We start from the raw sequence: 6,615 nt of genomic DNA, 5'->3' as shown, positions 1-6,615 counted from the left end.
AAATCATAGACACAATCAATAATTTCATCTGAGAGAATGACAATAATGAGACAACATACCAAAATTTGTAGGATGCAGCCAAAGCAGTAATAAGGAGGAATTTTATGTCTCTAAAGGCTTACTTGCATAAAATAGAGAAAGAGAAGATCAATTAATTGGGCTTGCAACTAAAAAAGCTAAAAAAAAGAACAAATTAAAATCTCCCAATCAAATACTAAACTTGAAATTCTAAAAATAAAAGGAGAGATTAATAAAACTGAAAGTTAAAAAAACTATTGAATTAATAAATAAAATTAAGAGTTAGTTTTATGAAAAAAACTAACAAAACAGATAAACCTTTGGTAAAATTGATTAGAAAAAGGAAAAAGGAAAATAAAATTGTTAGTCTTAAAAATGAAAAGGGAGGACTTTCCACCAATGAGGAGGAAATTAGAGCAATAATTAAGAGTTATTTTGTCCAACTTTATGCTAATAAGTTCGCTAATTTAAATTAAATGGAAGAATACCTCCAAAAATATAGCTTACCCACATTAACAGAAGAGGAATTAAATGGCTTAAATAGTTCCATTTTAGAAAAAGAAATAAAACAAGCTATTAATCACCTCCCTAAGAAAAAATCCCCAGGAGCAGATGGATTTACATGCAAATTCTACCAAACATTTAAAGAACAATTAACTCCAATAATATATAAACAACTTGGAAAAAATAGGGAATATAGGACTCCTACCAAATTTCTTTTATGACAAAGACATGATACTGATACATAAACCAGGTAGGATGAAAACAGAGAAAGAAAATTACAGACCAAGCTCCCTAATAAATATTGATGCAAAAATCTTAAATAAAATATTAGCAAGGAGATTACAGATAATTATGCCAAGGATATTACACCATGACCAAGTACAATTTAAACCAGGAATACAGGGCTAGTTCAATATTAAGAAAACTATTACCATAATTGACTATATCAATAACCAAATTAACAAAAACAATGTGATTATCTGAATAGATGCAGGAAAAGCATTTGATAAAATCGAACATCCATTCCTATTAAAAACACTAGAGAGTAAAGGAATAAATGGATTTTTCCTTAAAATAGTCAGTAGCGGGGGCAGCTAGGTGGTGCAGTGGATAGAGCACCAGCCTTGAATTCAGGAGGACCTGAGTTCAAATCTGGTCTCAGACACTTAACATTTCCTAGCTATGTGATCCTGGGTAAGTCACTTAACCCCAGCTTCAGGGGAAAAAATTAGTCAGTAGCATCTATTTAAAACCATCAGCAAGTATCATATGTAATGGGGATAAACTGGAACAATTCCCAACAAAATCAGGGGTGAAACAAGGTTGCCCACTATCACCATTACTATTCAATATTGTATTAGAAATGCTAGCTTTGGCAATAAGAGTTAAGAGATTAAAGGAATTCCAGTAGGTAATGAGGAAACCAAATTATCACTCTTTGCAGATGATATGATGGTATACTTAGAGAACTCCAGAGAATCAAGTAAAAACCTATTATTAGAAATAATACACTTTAGCAAAGTTGCAGGATACAAAATAAATCCACATAAATCATCAGTATTCTTATATATCACTAACAAAATCCATCATCAAGAGATACAAAGAGAAATTCCATTTAAAATAACTTGATAATACAAAATATTTGTGAATTTATCTGCCTAGGAAAAGTCAGGAACTATATGAGCAAAACCACAAACATTTTCCACACAAATAAAGTCAGATCTAAGCAATTGAAAAGATATCAAGTGCTCATGGATAGGTTGAGCAAAATACAATAAAGGTGACAATACTCCCTAAACTAATCTATTTATTTAGTGCTATACCAATCAAACTCCCAAGAAACTATTTTACTGAACTAGAAAAAAATAATAACAAAATTCATCTGGAAGAACAAAAGGTCAAGAATTTCAAAGGAATTAATGAAGAGAAAAGCAAATGAAGATGGCCTAATTGTACCAGATCTAAAACTATATTATAAAGCAGCAGTCATCAGAACCATTTGGTACTGACCAAAAAATAGACTAGTTGATCAGTGGAATATGTTAGGCTCAAAGAACAAAATAGCCAATGACTATAACAATCTAGTATTTGACAAACAGAAAGGCTCCACCTTTTGGGATGAGATTTGACAAAAACTGCTGGGAAAATTGGCAACTAGTATGGCAGAAAGTAGGCATAGACCCACACCTATCATTGTATACCAAGATAAGTTCAGTAATGTTCTCTCTGTTGTTATTTGCTTGCATTTTTTCTCAGTTTTTTTTCTTCCTTCTTGATCTCATTTTTCTTATGCCACCAGATAACTATATAAATATGTATACACATATTAGATCTATCATGTTTTTCAACATATTTAACATGTATTGGACTATTTACCAGATGGGGGAGGGAGTGGGGGATGAAGGGGAAAACTTGCAACAAAAGGTTATGCAAGGGTCAATGTTGGAAAAATTACCCATGCATATGCTTAGTAAATAAAAAAGCTTTAATTAAAAAAAAAGATGTTTCAGATTTTTTTCTATTTTTCCTACTTTTATTATTTCTTGGTGTCTCACATCATCCAATTCCTTTTGCCCAAGGAATTATTTTCTTCCTTAACATTTTAAATCTCCCCCCCCCAATTGGTTAACTTTTCTTTTTATAATTTTCTTGGATTGCTTTTTTTCCCCCTTATTTTTGATCTTTCTTATTTGAGTTTTTGAATTCCTTTTAAAATTGTTCCAAGAAGTATTTATTGGCTTATGATCATTGAATTTTTGTTTTTTAATTCACTATCTTCCCCTGAATATGAATCCAGATTTTCTTTTATACTATAGTAGCTATGTATGGTAAGATTCTTTTCTTTTAGATTATTCATTTTTTGGTTTTATTTGTTCCATTTTATTTTTATCAGCTTATCATTATAGTCAGATTTTAATTCCTAATTATGGGATTTTGCCCTAGGTCTTAGATTCTGTTTTCTGAATTGGAGAAGGAAGTGGCAAAGTACTCCACTATCTTTCCCAAAAAAATTCCTAATTGGGGTCATGAAGAATTATGCACAACAGAAAATGACTAGACAACAACAGAGCAGGAAAATGATTGTATCATATTTAGAACCTGAAGGAAATAATAGAAATGGGATATGAATGTAAATGATATAAGAAAAACTAAAACTCAATACTTTGGAGGGGGAGGGCAAGGTCACACATCTAGTAAACCTTTAAGTGTCTGAGACTAGATTTGACAGGGCCAGTACTCTGTCCACTGTGCAATATAAGCTGCCTCATTACTAAAACTCAGAGTCAACTTGGGCATATTCATTGCCTTGTGCATTTTTTCTTTAAATGCCACAAATGTCTATCTTCATGGTAAGATTATGTTAGAAGTGAGGGCCATCTCCTATCATTCTGATCTATATCCTGCTAATAGACCCAGATAGCTCCATGATAGAAACTAAGGCTGGTGACTTTGCACAGTCCTTCCTCATATAAATCTAATTCATTTAGTTGTCATGTAACCACCTCCCTGATGTTATGGTCCTCTTTGAGAATATAGTACAAACAACCACTAACACCATGCAGGGCTCAACCTCAGGTACTCCTAAGCCACAGTTAGTGTCTCCAGTGTCACACTGTCTTAAATATTCTTAATGCCTGCTATGTAGTACTCACTGGACACGTGTTTGTTTCTCTTCTCCCACAGCTGCAGCCTAGGATCAAGTCTGGTCAGCCTTGCTAGTTCTGACATCTGTGAACCTCAAGGGTCCTTATGCAAGTATGGAAGGAAAGTTGATGATGTAAAAGTTCCTATGGCTATGAGAAGAACGTTTGAGGTGAAATTTCTTGAGAGTGTTTTCAAGAAGATCCTTCCAGGGCCTACTGTTTGTTAATTCAGTGAAGTAGGCCTTGGAGTGTTAACACTGCACTCTGGTAAAATTTAGCCCTGGAGTCTTTCCTGAGATGAACTCAATTGTCTGATAAAGACATAACTGCTTTACCCCCCCCTTTTTTTTGTTTCTTACATTAATTTCATGGAGATTTTTCTGTCTATTTTAGAAAAAATATGGAGACCCTGGAAATTTCTAACTCTATAACCCTCCCAGAATGCATGCAAAGTTCTTAATGAATGATTTTTAAAATTCATTTTGAACTTTCATGAATTGATGCTAAATGAAATGAGCAGAACCAGAAGATCATTACACATGGCAATAAGACTATATGGTGATCAGTTCTGATAGACATGGCTCTTTTCAACAGAGATGATTCAGGCCAGTTCCAATGATCCTGTGTTGAAAAGAGCCATCTACACCCAAAGAGAGGATGGTGGGAACAGAGTATGGATCACAACACAGTATTTTCACTCTTTTTGTTGTGGTTTGCTTGCATTTTATTTTCTTTCATTTTTTCTTTTGGATTCGATTTTTCTTGTGCAGCAAGATAATTGTATAAATTTGTATGCATATATTGGATTTAACATTTTTACCACGTTTAACATGGTAAACATGATTGGGGAAGGGAGGAAAACTGGAACACAAAGTTTTGCAAAGGTTAATGTTGAAAAATTATCCATGAAAATTTAAAAAGCTTTAATAAAATAAATAATTCTTGGATTCATCACCACTGTGTCAAAGTTGGTTATCATGCTTTATCATCATGTTTAGCTTATTCATTTTGTTTTTATTTGTTCCATGAGATCAGAAAATGCCAAGATCTCTAGATTTGCCACAAACAAAACAAAATTTTGTCTCAAGGCTATCATAGATTGATGAAAGACAAATAAAATTTTGGGGAGAACAGAGGTCTTCCTAGGACAACCTATGAAGACCTGAAGAAGGGTTTAACTGGTATGAAATGTAGAAACCTCCAGGCTAGTTCCTCAGAAACAGCAAACCTGAATCATGGGAACTTTCACCTCTGGGGATAACGTGTAGAGTTCAGGTCCCAGTTCAGGAAGACTGAAGGAATGCCAGGCCCAGCTGTATTGCAGAAACCTAACCCTGGAGGAGAGAGAGTGAGAGAGCGAGAGAGCGAGAGAGCGAGAGAGCGAAGAGAGCGAGAGAGCGAGAGAGCGAGAGAGCGAGAGAGCGAGAGAGCGAGAGAGCGAGAGAGCGAGAGAGCGAGAGAGCGAGAGAGCGAGAGAGCGAGAGAGCGAGAGAGCGAGAGAGCGAGAGAGCGAGAGAGCGAGAGAGCGAGAGAGCGAGAGAGCGAGAGAGCGAGAGAGCGAGAGAGCGCACACAGAAGCAGTGGGGCAAGAACTCTGTTGGCTGTGAGCACTTCCAGGAGAGGGGAAAGTTCTTGATTTGAGATTCCAGGTCAGAGGGGAAAACTGAAGTGAAGCTGGAACTACAATTAGAATTGTATAGGATTTAGCAGCATCTACAACAAAAGATCACAGGTCATGGAATCTATATCAACAAACTAGGCCCCTGGTCCAAAAAAAAAAAAAAAAAAAAAAAAAAAAAAAAAAAAATCTATCTAGCAAAACTAAGCATGATATTGAATTTTTAGAACTTCGTATTAAATGAACTCACATTTTCAAGACTGTCTCAAACAAATATGAACTTAATAAAACATTTAACATAAAAGCCAATAAATATTCATTTCAAGGAGCTCAAGAATAAATTGTTCATATTTTTCTTACATGGAAATGTAAACCCTATTGACATCATTAATTGGGTAGCTCAAAAGAAATATTGGGACAGAGCTGAATATGATCCAATTCTAAAAAAGCAAAACAGTTTAAGAAAAGGTAATGAGTGAAGTACAGAGGAAGAGTTGACAAAGTGTTGGTGGGGGAAGAAGGGAGTGTTGATTCTGAAAACAAACTTATCAGGAATGCTTTGAATAAGGAACAATACATATATCATGAAGGTTATAGCACTGTCTGAAATTTATAAAGAAATGGGGGCAGCTAGGTGGCGTAGTGAATAGAGCACCAGCCCTGCATTCAGGAGAACTGGAGTTCAAATGTGATCTCAGACACTTAACACTTCCTAGCTGTGTGACCCTGGGCAAGTCACTTAACCCCAGCCTCAAAAAAAAAAAAAAATTATATAGAAATAAGGGGAGAGGGAAGAGGATAATGTAGGGTATAAAAGGGTATTTAAATTAACAGGAATGGAATAAAGTTTGTTCATTAATGGGAATGGGATAAAGAGGGAAGGAAAAGGTGGAGGAAAATAAGTGAAGGATCCATGGATTGGGGGGGGGGGGAGGGAGGTTAAATACTAGCAATGCAAGTTGAGTAGAATTAAAATAGAAGAGTAAGCAGTTATAGGAAGCAAGACAAACACAAATTACTATAAAAAGAATTAGGAATAGCATTTAAGGGAAAAAAAAGTAGAGCTAGTGATCATTGATTCAAATTCAAACTAAAGATTCAATAAAGGGAGAAATCTATATTATGTCAGCCATATATTTTAGATGCATATGTATAAGTGTTTGTATATACGTATCTATGTAGATAAACATGTACACACATGTATGCGCACACACACAAACTCTTACTTAACTAGAGCCTGTTTGGGAGATAAAAAGGGAGGAAAAAATAAAGTTAAAAAAAATGCACAGCAGACAACAAAAGAATAATTTACAAGGAAGCAAAGAAAAAATG

Source organism: Sminthopsis crassicaudata, chromosome 1 (genome assembly GCF_048593235.1).
Source record: "Sminthopsis crassicaudata isolate SCR6 chromosome 1, ASM4859323v1, whole genome shotgun sequence".
Lineage (NCBI taxonomy): Eukaryota > Metazoa > Chordata > Mammalia > Dasyuromorphia > Dasyuridae > Sminthopsis > Sminthopsis crassicaudata.
Note: the sequence above shows the minus strand (reverse complement) of the source record.